This window comes from Nycticebus coucang, chromosome X (assembly GCF_027406575.1).
Source record: "Nycticebus coucang isolate mNycCou1 chromosome X, mNycCou1.pri, whole genome shotgun sequence".
NCBI lineage: Eukaryota > Metazoa > Chordata > Mammalia > Primates > Lorisidae > Nycticebus > Nycticebus coucang.
In genome coordinates, this window is record NC_069804.1 from 148,609,767 (window position 1) to 148,623,672 (window position 13,906).

General features: G+C 37.2%; 1 protein-coding gene across 3 annotated transcripts in view; it reads left to right on the plus strand.

Annotated features, from left to right (window-relative positions):
• Window positions 1-13,906, plus strand: part of GRIA3 (glutamate ionotropic receptor AMPA type subunit 3) — a 354,742-nt gene that overhangs the window by 294,727 nt on the left and 46,109 nt on the right. The gene's annotated exons all lie outside the window — the stretch shown is intronic.

The window sequence follows — 13,906 nt, forward strand, 5'->3', positions numbered from 1 at the left end:
CCCAGTTTCCACAGTGGTGAAAAGATTCAAAATGTCCACTGGACTTTTGAAAAACTTGACACCCAAAATAATACCAGGCTTATCAATACTCTCAATTAATGTGAACGGCTTAAACTGTCCTCTTAAGAGGCACAGGTTGGCAGACTGGATACAAAAACTCAGGCCAGATATCTGTTGTATACAAGAATCTCGTCTTACCTTAAAGGATAAATATAGACTCAGGGTGAAGGGATGGGCATCTATAATACAGGCAAATGAAATCAGAAAAAAGCAGGGGTGGAAATTTTATTTGCAGATACACTAGGCTTTAAACCAACAAAAGTAAGGAAAGACAAGGATGGTCACTTCATATTTCATAAGGAAAACACTCAACATGATGAGATGTCAATTATTAACATTTATGTGCCCAATCAGAATGCTCCTCAATTTATAAGGGAGACTCTAACAGACATGAGCAATTTAATATCTTCCAGCACCATAACAGTTGGAGATTTTAACACCCCTTTGGCAGTGTTGGATAGATCCTCCAATAAGAAACTAAGCAAATAAATTTTGGACTTAAACTTCACTATACAACAATTGAATTTAACAGTCATCTACAGAACATTTCATCCTAACAAAACTGAATACACATTCTTCTCGTTAGCCCATGGAACATCCTCTAAAATTGATCACATCTTAGTTCACAAGTCTAACCTCAGCAAATTTAGAAGTATATAAATTATTCCTTGTATTTTCTTTGATCATCACGCAATAAAAGTTGAACTCACCAATAACAGGTATCTGCATACTCATACAAAGACATGGAATTTGAGCAGAATTAAATGAAAATCTAAAACAAAAGAATTATTCAAAAGATCAATGAATCAAAAAGTTGGTTTTTTGAAAAATTCAACAAAATTGATAAACCTTTGGCCAACCTAACCAAAAATAAAAAGTCCATAATATCATCAATCAGAAATGACAAAGGCAAAATAACAACAGACACCTCAGAAATTCAAAAAATCCTTAATGAATACTACAAAAAACTTTATTCTCAGAAATATGAAAATCTGAAAGAAATTGACCAATACTTGGAAGCACACCAACTTCCTAGACTTAATCAGAAAGAATTGGAAATGCTGAACAGACCTGTATCAAGTACTGAAATAGAATCAACTATAGGAAATCTCCCAGAAAAGAAGAATCCGGGACCAGATGGCTTCACATCTGAATTCTACCAAACCTTTAAAGAGGAACTAGTACCTATATTACTTAACCTTTCCCAAACATATAAAAAGAAGGAATACTTCCCAACACGTTCCATGAAGCAAATATCACCCCGATCTCCAAACCAGGAAAAGACCCAACAAGAAAAGAAGATTATAGACCAATATCTTTAATGAACACAGATGCAAAAATATTCAATAAGATCCTAGCAAACAGAATCCAGCAACATATCAAACAAATTATACACCATGACCAACTGGGTTTTATCCCAGGGTCTCAAGGTTGGTTCAATATACATAAATCTATAAATATAATACATCACATAAACGAACTAAAAAAACAAAGACCATACGATTCTCTCAAAAGATGCAGAAAAAGCTTTTGACAATATCTAGCATCCTTTCATTAGAACACTTAAGAAAATAGGTATAGAAGAGACTTTTCTTAAACTGATAGAGGCTATTTACAGCAAACCCAGAACTAATATCATATTGAATGGAGTAAAATTGAAAACATTTCCTCTCAGATCAGGAACCAGGCAAGGTTGCCCATTGTCTCCACTGCTTTTTAACGTTGTAATGGAAGGCTTAGCCATCTCAATCAGGCAAGAGAAGGTGATCAAGGTATACAAATAGGGTCAGAGAAGATCAAACTTTCACTCTTCGCAGATGATATGATTTTATACCTGGAAAATCCCAGAGACTCAACCACAAAACTCTTAGAAGTGATCAAAGAATAGAGTATCATCTCAGGATATAAAATCAATACTCACAAATCAGTAGCTTTTATTCATACCAATATAGTAGTCAAGCTGAAAAAACAGTCAAGTACTCTATTCCCTTTATAGTTGTGCCAAAGAAGATAAAATATTTGGGAATTTACCTAACAAAGGACATGAAAGATCTCTATAAACAGAATTATGAAACTCTGAGAAAAGAAATAGCTGAAGATGTTAATGAATGGAAAAACATACCATGCTCATGGCTAGGAAGAATCAACATTGTTAAAAATGTCCATATTACCCAAAGCAATTTACAAATTTAATGCAATCCCTATCAAAGCACAACCATCATACTTTAAAGATCTGGAAAAAAATAGTACTTCGTTTTATATGGAAGCAGAAAAAACCTGAATATCCCAAGACATTACTCAGAAATAAAAACAAATCAGGAAGAATCACATTACCAGACTTCAAACTATACTATGAATCTATAGTGATCAAACAGTGTGTATTGGCACAAAAATAGAGAGGTAGATGTATGGAACAGAATTGAGAACTAAGAGATGAACCCAGATACTTAACATCCTTTGATCTTTGATAAGCCCATCAAAAATATAAATTGGGGGAAAGATTCGCTATTTAACAAATGGTGCTGGGAGAATTGGCTGGCAACTTGTAGAAGACTGAAACTGGACCCACACCTTTCACCATTAACAAAAATTTACTATCACTGGATAAAATATTTAAACTTGAGACATGAAACTATAAAGATTCTTGGAGAGAGTGCAGGAGAAACACTTGAAGAAATTGGCCTGGGGAATTGAAGCAACTCCAAAAATATATTACTGGGATCTGATCAAACTAAAAAGTTTCTGCATAGCCAAGAACACAGTAAGTAAAGCAAGCGGACAACCCTCAGAATGGGAGAGGATATTTTCAGATTATGCTTCTGAAAAAGATTGAATAACTAGAATCCACAGAGAACTCAAACTTATTAATAAGAAAAGAACAAATGATCCAATTTCATTCTAGGCAAGGAACTTGAGCAGAAGCTTCTCTGGAGATCAGTGCATGGCCTACAGACAAATGAAAAAATGCTCGAATTATCTCAAACATACAATATAATGTATTTCAAAAAAAAAATGAAATTATAATCTGTAATTTCAATTTTTTGCTGAAATACATTATATTGTATGTTTGAGATAATTCTAGTACAAAGTATAATAAAACTAGTTGTATAATAAACCCTTTAAATCATTGGTAAGTGTACAAGTGGTGGACCTAAAGCATCTATTGGACAAAGTAATGTTACTCTAATGGTTACTTCTCGTGCATTGCCACACTATGTTATATTTTGCTTCATTACCTTGCTATTTGATATATAGTGTGCATTTCTCTGTCACTTTAACTATTGTAATGACAAATTTTCATCTTACTGCACAATCAAAATGACATAGATAGGAATGAACTCCAGAGGCTGGGCCTGAACTGGGAGCTGGTCACTCAGGCCTGGTGCTCAGTCGTCCGACCTGTACCTCTCAACTTTTGCCCTATCTGTTAAATATATGCTATGTCATTAAATGCTTTTAAATATAAAAAAAAATGCTCATCATCTTTAATCATCAGAGAAATGCAAATCAAAACCACTTTGAGATATCATCTAACTCCTGTAAGAGTGGCTCACATAACAAAATCCAAAAACTACAAATGTTGGCATGGATGTGGAGAAAAGGGAACACTTCTGCACTGCTGGGGGGAGTGCAAACTAATACGTCCCTTTTGGAAAGAAGTATGGAGAATACTCAGGGATCTAAAAGTAGACCTTCCATTTGATCCTACAATTCCTCTCCTAGGTGTATATCTAAAAGACCAAAAATCACTTTATAACAAAGATATTTGCACCAGATTGTTCATTGCAGCTCAGTTCACAATAGCCAAGTCATGGAAGAAGCCCAAGTGCCCATCGACCATGAATGGATTAATAAATTGTGGTATATGTATACCATGGAATATTTTGCAGCCTTAAAAAAGATGGAGACTTTACCTCTTATATGTTCACATGGATGGAGCTGGAACATATCCTACTTAGTAAAGTATCTCAAGAATGGAAGAAAAAATATCCAATGTACTAGTACTATTATGAAACCAATTTACAATCACTCACACTTTCATATGAAGAATAGATCACAACTATGGCCCAAGATGAAGGAGGGGTAGATGGGAGCGGGGGGGGGGGAGGTCAGATTGAGGGAGAGTGAATGGTGGGATCACACCTATGGTGCATAATGCAAGGGTACATGTCAGCTCTATTAGTATAGAGTATAAATGTCTTAACACAATAACTAAGTAAATGAGATGAGGTATATATTTTTTTAAAAAGAACATTCTAATACAGCAATAAAAAGAATAGGCTGTCTTCATAGATAGTGAGATTTTCATCTTTGAAGAGATTTAAGAATAGTTCACTTGTCAGAGATGTTAAATAGGGGACTCAATAATCTGATGAATGACTACACTTGACCAGTGTTTTCTCATCCTGGTTGTATATAAAACCATTTGAAAAACTGTTTTAAAACACAGACTTTTGGGTCTCATGCTCCAGTATGGGTTGTAATAACCTGTGCTTTAAACCAGCTCCCTGAGTGATCCTAACACAGGTAGCCAAGAGCCACTCTGAGGAACATTTGACTATAAAACATATGAGAGAATTTTTGCTTTGGTTTACTTCCTGAGTGAAGGATGCAGGGAGGAGGCTGGGGATGGGCCTGTGGGTCAGAAGAAGCTTGAGTAGAAGTAGCTGGGGCCTGTCTGGCATGAAATGGTATCTTGAGAGTAATCGCAGCTGACTGGTTAAATTGGGGCCTCCTCTGAGTTTTCCTGTCAGGCAGGGAGAGAAAGGGAAAAAAAAAAAAACTTTCCTCTGATCAACAGAGATGATTGTTATGGGGGGCTGGAATGTGAGGTAGAGTTGGCACTCTTGCATTAATGCTTTATCAAAGCTTTAGGGATCCCCAACTGCAGGTCTCTATAGGGAACCTCAAGCAATGGTATCTGGCTGGAGATTATGAACAATAAAACTCCCTGACAACTAAAAGTAGACAAACATTACTAATGACGCATTTTCACACAAAATAGAAAAAAAGTAGGGGCGGCACCTGTGGCTCAGTGAGTAGGGTGCTGGCCCCATATATCAAGGGTGGCGGGTTCAAACCCAGCCCTGCCCAAACTGCAACAACAACAAAAAAAAAATAGCCGGGCCTTGTGGTGGGCACCTGTAGTCCCAGGTACTAAGGAGGCTGAGGTAAGAGAATCACCTAAGCTCAAAAGCTGGAGGTTGCTGTGAGCTGTGATGCTACAGCACTCTACAGAGGGCGATAAAGTGAGCTTCTGTCAAAAAAAAAGAAAGAGAGAGAGAGAGAGAAAGAGAGAGAGAAAGAAAGAGAGAAAGAAAGAAAGAAAGAAAGAAAGAAAGAAAGAAAGAAAGAAAGAAAGAAAGAAAGAAAGAAAGAAAGAAAGAAAGAAAGAAAGAAAGAAAGAAAGAAAGAAAAGAAAGAAAGAAAAAGAAAAATGAAACCACAAGGGAATAATGGCCAGAAGCTTTAAAAGGTTTACAATTGTGACCTATGGTCCATATAACACCCTTCCTTTACCAACCCATTTATTGGGTACTTCTTGAGTGACCAGAACTGTTGTATCAATGTCTTTATGGACACAGCAGAGAGCACCATGATTGCAGGTGGCCAGATCCAAGTGCTAATTATCCATGGAAATTTTCAATCAGTATGATCTAGGTAAAGGCTGTAGGTAAAAGGAATTCCTTAGAACAAAATGGGACAGAAGTTGAAGAAAGACCAGGAGCCTGGAAAGTCCTACTCTTTAGAGATACACACTTTCCTACTTTCCCTTACCTGACCTTTCTCTCTCCTTTCCTCTACCTGCTGGATCTTAGGTGGTCAGAGCTATTATGTTACTGTATGTACAGAGGCTTCAGAAAATGTCTCACCTCAAATATCCCTACCTGGAAGAATTTAGGTGAATGTCCCTGGATGCTAGTCAGCATGGGAAAATGAAAAGCCTTAGAACTTGGAAAGAAATAGGAGTGCAAGCAATTTCATAAAAATAATGAAGAAATTGGGACAGAGAAGCAAACTGATCAGGAGCTTGGCAGCTCTGCCAACATGAAGAAACTCTCCTACCGGCCCTCCCCCCATCTCTTCCCCTGTCTAACCTGCAGGGCTGCTGGGTTGGTGTTTTTTACAGAGGCTTCAGGGAGTCCCAAGCACCCAAATTCCCCAGTCTAGAGGACAGTTGGTATGCAAAAAGAAGAGCTGGCCTTGTCAAGGGGGCAAGTACTAAAATATGGTTGGAAACTATGGGCAAGAGACATGTCCTTAAAAATGAAAAGGGACAGAATGAGAAACTGCACTAAGAGCACTGAACTCTTAGCCATTAGCCAAAGCTCTCTCCTGTTATGTTACCTTCCTTTCCTCCCTATTTGTCCTTTCATGTGCCTTTTTGGATGAGGCATCTTGACTGAGGTTAACTGCATTTTAGAGGCCTCAGGGAGCTTCATGCCTCTAAGTTCCCAGCCTATTAACTATAACTGGGTAGATATGAACTTGGTCACCAGGAAAAGCTCAAAATGAGGAGGGTACAAATACTATCAGGATGAGGGACAGATTTTAAAACTGGTGAGGAGGAAAAGATGGATTAGAAGCCTGTGAATTCCTGCCCTGTAGCCATAAGCCCTTACCCAAAGCACCACTCCCTATTCCTTACTCCGTTTCTCTTTGCCTATTTGACCTGCTGGGTGTGGGCACTGGGCAATGCAGTTGCACTCGTGGCTTACAGAGGCACTAGGGAGACCAGAGGGCTCATCTTCCCCACATAGAAGACTTGTGAGTGGAGAAGTACCCAAATGGCAAGATGAAGCCTCCTGGAAGTAAGTGGAAGTGATTGGTGCAGAGAATATGAGCTTCTTTTTAATATTCCCCCTTTTTAGTATCCCTGCCAGGGAATGTTTGTGAGTGTTCATCTTTCAGAAAAGAGTGGTGTGGTGCTTGGTAACCAGACTGAAGTGCTGGTTCATAGGTCTTAAAGGAAGAAATGACATGTCTTCAAACCGTTCTCCCTCTCTCCCTTTTGTTAATTCTACATTGGTGTTGTCATTTTAAATTGCTATGGGTATTAGACAAACAGAAGTGTGATAATTATCAAAGGCACCCATCCATGGAGTGGGCATCAGGTATATATTGAATATGGGCACCAGTGTGGTATTAGAAACCACCTGATTCTCGCGCAAGAGAGAACTGCTTTTCAGCCCAGAGGCCAGATTACTTAGCCTTCATCCACATCAGTGGTCAGGGGCAGTAGATCAATTTTTTCATCAGTGCAGCCTTTGATGATTAAGAGGAAGCTGTCGGGTGGGGCCTGTGGCTCAAAGGAGTAGGACGCCGGCTCCATATGCCGGAGGTGGCAGGTTCAAACCCAGCCCTAGCCAAAAACTGCAAAAAAAAAAAAAAAGTGTAAGCTGTGGGCATTGGTAGTCTTCATACAGTATGTGTAAAGGAGGCTCCAAGATTAAGTACCAGATTTGTGAAATGATGTAACTATACCTATATGTATAGCAATGTTAAGCTGCAACTCTTAACAAGATAAAATATTCCCACCACAATTATTCGTATATTCGATGGATACTTAGGAGGAACTATTCCTTCTTTCTAATTTCCTTTGGGGTACCATCAACTCCAAAACAAAATTGTAGATCCCAACTACTACAGAAAAAAGAGCTTTACCCACTCCCTTGCTGGAGAGTAATTTCTCTCTCTTTCATAGAGTCTGGATCAGTTTTTGTAGGGCTAGCGTCAAATTTTTTTCCACCCTATTCTACTGGGATACCTCTTTTGGCTCTTGGAACTTTGGGAATGAAGCAAAGTATCCATTATATCAGGACTTCCCCATTTGAAGTACTTTGTACTGGCTTTTTTTTTTTTTTCTTCCCAGGCAATTTCTGGGCTTGCCTATCTCCTAGTCCAAAGATTAACAAGGACTAGTTAGAAACACATTATCTTTAAGGCTTTCCCTTTCTTCTAAAACCTTTGAGTGTACAACACAGCTGCACCTTACCTTAAGTAATCCATATATCAGAAAATTCACAATTGATAAAAGCATATTCTTCCCTGGAAAACAGAGATCCCTTAGCACAACATTTTTGTGTTTACAGATCATTAACTATTTGTCAAAGAAACCTAGGAGGAGGGCTTTCAGAAATAAACATAAAACAGCCCATGCATTGATAGAGAAATAAAATTTGATTTTCAAAAATGAATCTAATTTATGGTACAGATTTTCTAGGAATTCATCCATTACATAATGGAAGGCAACCACTCATCTAGGCAAAGCGGCACAAACCAGATAAAAGTGTTAGAAAAGTTGCTTTCTGAAGGTAAGCCTAACTATATGTATAGATATAGTTGCATCATTCCACAAGTCTGGTAGTTAAAAATCTTAGAGTCTCCTTTACACACAGATGATTTTTTTCAATACTTTTGGATTCATGAATTTCTAATGCTGTACTATATATTTAGCCTGTGCGATGTTGCTAAGGTGGAAACAATGAGAACTTAAAAGTTCTGCATTCCTTGATTTTGAGTTTAAATTTGTACCCTTAATGCTACATTAATAGCCTATTTTGCATATCAGTTTGATTGTACCATCTTAAAGATTCATTTAAACCTGGGGAGGACAGCATGACTCCTACCTTCTTCTCATTAATAATATACTTTTCAGCCAGTAGATAATGAACGACCTAAATAGAAATCAGTAGAAATGCAGATTGCTTCAGGTAGAGAAATGGGGAGGAAATCCACTTTCTCCACAACACTGACAAGCAGTTTCAAGACCATAAGGTAGAGAGAAAGAAAGCTTCAAAGTAAGATAACCATCTAGGAAGGCACATAATAAAATCTTCTGTTGTCTTTACATGATGGACTGTGAAGAAAAAGTCATCCTAATGGAAATGATATTTTGTATGTGAGAATAAAAATCTTGGATTCATAGAACTAAATCATATATGGAGAAAAAAACAGGTAACTCTTAGGTATAGGTTATCATAATGAGTCCTGAAAAACTTACAGGTCTGCATAAGCATTCTTTTTTATTATTATTATTAAATCATAGCTGTGTACATTAATGTGATCATGGGGCACCATACACAGGTTTTATAGACCATTTGACACATTTTCATCACACTGGTTAACATAGCATTCCTGGCATTTTCTTAGTTGTTGTGTTAAGACATTTATATTCTACATTTACTAAGTTTCACATGTACCCTTGTAAGATGCACTGCAGGTGTAATCCCACCAATCATCCTCCCTCCACCCATCCTCCCCCCTCCCTGCCCTCCCTCTCCCCCTTCCCCCTATTATTATGTTATAACTGGGTTATAACTTTCATATGAAAGCCATAAATTCGTTTCATATTAGGGCTGAGTACATGGGATACTTTTTATTCCCTTCTTGAGATACTTTACTAAGAAGAATATGTTCCAGCTTCATCCATGTAAACATGAAAGACGTGAAGTCTCCATCTTTCTTTAAGGCTGCATAATATTCCATGATGTACATATACCACAATTTATTAATCCATCCATGAATCAATGGGCACCTGGGCTTTTTCCATGACTTAGCAATTATGTATTGGGCTGCAATAAACATTCTGGTACCGATAACTTTGTTATGATATGATTTTTGGTCTTCTGGGTATATGCCTAGTAGAGGATTTATAGGATTGAATGGCAGATCTATTTTTAGATCTCTAAGTATTCTCCAAACATCTTTCCAAAAGGAATGTATTAATTTGCATTCCCACCAGTAGTGTAGAAGTGTTCCCTTTTCTCCACATCCATGCTAACATCTCTGGTCTTGGGATTTTGTGATATGGGCTAATCTTACTGGAGTTAGATGATATATCAAAGTAGTTTTGGTATGCATTTCTCTGATGATTAAGGATGATGAGCATTTTTTCATATGTCTGTAGGCCGTGCACCTGTCTTCTTCAGAGAAGTTTCTCTTCATGTCCCTTGCCCAGCCTGCGATGGGATCACTTGTTCTTTTCTTGCTTATACATTTGAGTTCTCTGTGGATTCTGGTTATTAAACCTTTGTTGGAGACATAACCTGCAAATATCTTCTCCCATTCTGAGGACTGTCTGCTTGCTTTACTTACTGTGTTTTTGGCTGTGCAGAAGCTTTTTAGTTTGATCAGGTCCCAGTAGTATATTTTTGAAGCTGCTTCAATTGCCTGGGGGGTCCTCCTCATAAAATACTCACCCAGACTGACTTCTTCAAGGGTTTTCCCTGTACTCTCTTCTAGTATTTTTATAGGTTCATGTCTTAAGTTTAAATCTTTAATCCAGCGAGAGTCTATCTTAGTTAATGATGAAAGGTGTGGGTCCAATTTCAGTCTTCTACAGGTTGCCAGCCAGTTCACCCAGCACCATTTGTTAAATAGGGAATCTTTTCCCCACTGAATGTTTTTAATTGGCTTGGCAAAGATCAAATAACGGTAAGAAGTGGGATTCATCTCTTGGTTCTCTATTCTGTTCCAGACATCTACTTATCTGTTTTTGTGCCCGTACCGTGCTGCTTTGATCACTATCAATTTATAGTATAGTCTGAGGTCTGGTAGCGTGATTCCTCCTGCTTTGTTTTTATTTCTGAGTAATGTCTTGGCTATTCAAGGTTTTATCTAATTCCACATAAAACGAAGCATTATTTTTTCAAGATCTTGAAAGTATGACAGTGGAGCTTTAAAAGGGATTGCATTAAAATTGTATATTGCTTTGGGTAGTATGGACATTTTAACAATGTTGATTCTTCCCAACCATGAGCATAATATGTTTTTCTTTTTTTTTCCTTTTTTTTTTATTAAATCATAACTGTATACATTGATATGATCATGGGGCATCATACACTCGCTTCAATGTGTCAAATGGTCTATGTTTTTCCATTTGTTAACATTTTCAGCTATTTCTTTTCCTAGAGTTTCATAGTTCTCTTTATAGAGATCTTTCACATCTTTGTTAGATAAACTCCCAAATATTTCATCTTCTTTGGCACTACTGTGAATGGAATTGAGTCCTTAACTGTTTTTTCAGCTTGAGTATTGTTGGTATATATAAAGGCTACCGATTTATGAATGTTGATTTTGTAACCTGATATGCTGCTGTATTCCTTGATCACTTCTAAGAGTTTTGTAGTAGAATCCCTGGTGTTTTCCAGATATATAATCATATCATCTGCAAGAGCAAAAGTTTGATCACTTCTGACCCTATATGGATACCCTTGATTGCCTTTTTTTCCCTAATTGCAATGGCTAAAACTTGCATTACAATGTTAAAGACCAGTGGAGACAATGGGCAGCCTTGTCTGGTTCCTGATCTGAGTGGAAATGATTTCAATTTAACTCCATTCAATATGATATTGGCTGTGGGTTTGCTGTAGATGGCCTCTATCAGTTTAAGAAATGTCCCTTCTATACCAATTTTCTTAAGTGTTCTGATCGTAAAGGGATGCTGGATATTATCAAAAGCTTTTTCTGCATCAATTGAGAGAATCATATGGTCTTAATTTTTAATTTGTTTATGTGCTGAATTATACTTATAGATTTACGTACATTGAACCACCCTTGAGACCCTGGGATAAAACCGACTTGGTCATGATGTATAATTTGTTTCATGTGTTGCTGGATTCTGTTTGTTAGGATCTTGTTGAATATTTTTGCATCTATATTGATTAATGATATTGGTCTATAATTTTCTTTTCGTGCTGGGTCTTTTCCTGGTTTGGGGATCAGGGCGATGTTTGCTTCATAGAACATTTTGGGCAGTCTTCCTTCTTTTTCTACATTTTGGAAAAGGTTGAGTAATGTAAGTACTAGTTCCTCTTTAAAGGTTTGGTAGAAATCTGATGTGAAGCCATCTGGTCCCGGGCATTTCTTTTTAGGGAGATTTTTTATGGTTGATGCTATTTCAGAACTTGATATGGGCCTGTTCAAAATTTCCACTTGATTCTGGCTAAGTCTTGGAAGGTGATGTGCTTCCAAGTACTGGTCAATTTCCTTCAGATTTTCATATTTCTGAGAATAAAGTTTCTTATAATATTCATTAAGGATTTTTTGAATTTCTGAGGTATCTGTTGTTATTTTGTCTTTGTCATTTCTGATTGATGGGTTAGAGATTTTACTCTTTTTTTCCTTGTTAGATTTGCCAAAGGTTGATCTATTTTATTGACCTTTTCAAAAAACCAACTTTTTAATTTATTGATCTGTTGTATAATTCTTTTGTTTTCAATTTCATTTAATTCTGCTCTAATTTTGGTTATTTCTTTTCTTCTACTGGGTTTGGGGTTGGAATGTTCTTCCTTTTCCAGTTGCTTGAGATGTCCCATTAAGTTGTTAACTTCCTCTCTTTCCGATCTCTTGAGGAAGGCTTGCAGTGCTATAAATTTCCCTCTTAGTACTACCTTTGCGGTATCCCAGAGGTTCTGATAATTCTTGTCTTCATTGTCGTTTTGTTCCAAAAATTTGGCAATTTCCTTCTTAATCTCATCTCTGACCCAGCTATCATTCAGCATAAGGTTATTTAACTTCCATGTTTTTGTATGAGTGTGCAGATTCCTGTTGTTACTGAGTTCAACTTTTATTCCATGGTGGTCTGAGACGATACAAGGAATAATTTCTATTCCTTTAAATTTACTGAGGTTAGACTTGTGACCTAAGAAGTGATCAATTTTGGAGTATGTTCCATGGGCTGATGAGAAGTATGTGTATTCAGATTGTTGGGATGAAATGTTCTGTAGATGTCTGCTAAATCCAAATGTTGGATGGTTAGGTTTAAATCTAAAATTTCTTTGCTCAGCTTCTTCTTGCAGGATCTATCCAACACTGTCAATGGTGTGTGAAATCTCCGACTATTATGGAGCTGGAGGAAATAAAGTTGCTGATGTCTGTTAGAGTTTCTCTTATAAATTGAGGTGCATTCTGGTTGGGTGCATAAATATTAATAATTGAAATCTCACCATATTGAGTATTACTCTTAACAAATATGAAGTGGCCATTCTTATCCTTCCTTACTTTTGTTGGTTTAAAGCCTATTGTGTCTGCAAATAGAATTGCAACACCTGCTTTTTTCTGATTACCATTTGCCTGAAATATGGACGACCATCCTTTCACCCCGAGTCTATATTTGTCTTTTAAGGTAAGATGTGACTCTTGTATGCAGCAAATATCTGGCCTGAGTTTTTGTATCCAGTCAGCTAACCCGTGCCTCTTTAGAGGACAGCTTAAGCCATTCACATTAATGGAGAATATTGATAAGTTTGTTAAAATATTGGGTATTGAGTTTTTCAAAAATCCAGTGGACATTTTTAATCCTTTCACCACTATGGAAGTTGGAGTTTGATCAAAAGTTTCTGAGTGAGTTTACTTTTGTGGTAGAGGATTGGGCTGGTCATTATGGAAGATAGGTCTGAGAATATCCTGAAGTGCTGGTTTGGTTATGGCAAATTTCTTCAACATATGAATGTCATTAAAGTATTTAATTTCTCCATCATAAATGAAACTCAGTTTAGCTGGATACAGGATCCGGGGGTTGAAAGTTATTTTGCTTTTGGAGATTAAAAGTCGATGACCACCCTCTTCTGGCTTGAAAAGTTTCAGCAGAGAGATTTGCAGTCATTCTAATATTCTTCCCTTTGTAGGTAATGGATTTCTTACATCTGGCTGCTTTCAGAATTTTCTCCTTCATATTAACTTTAGTGAAATTAATTATAATATGCCTGGGGGATGTCTTATTGGGATTGAGGCGTGCTGGGGTTCTGAAACTGTCTGCTATCTGAATTTCAGAATCTCTAGGCATGTCTGGAAAATTCCCTTTCATAATTTCATGGAGAAGGGCCTCTGTACCTTGTGAGGC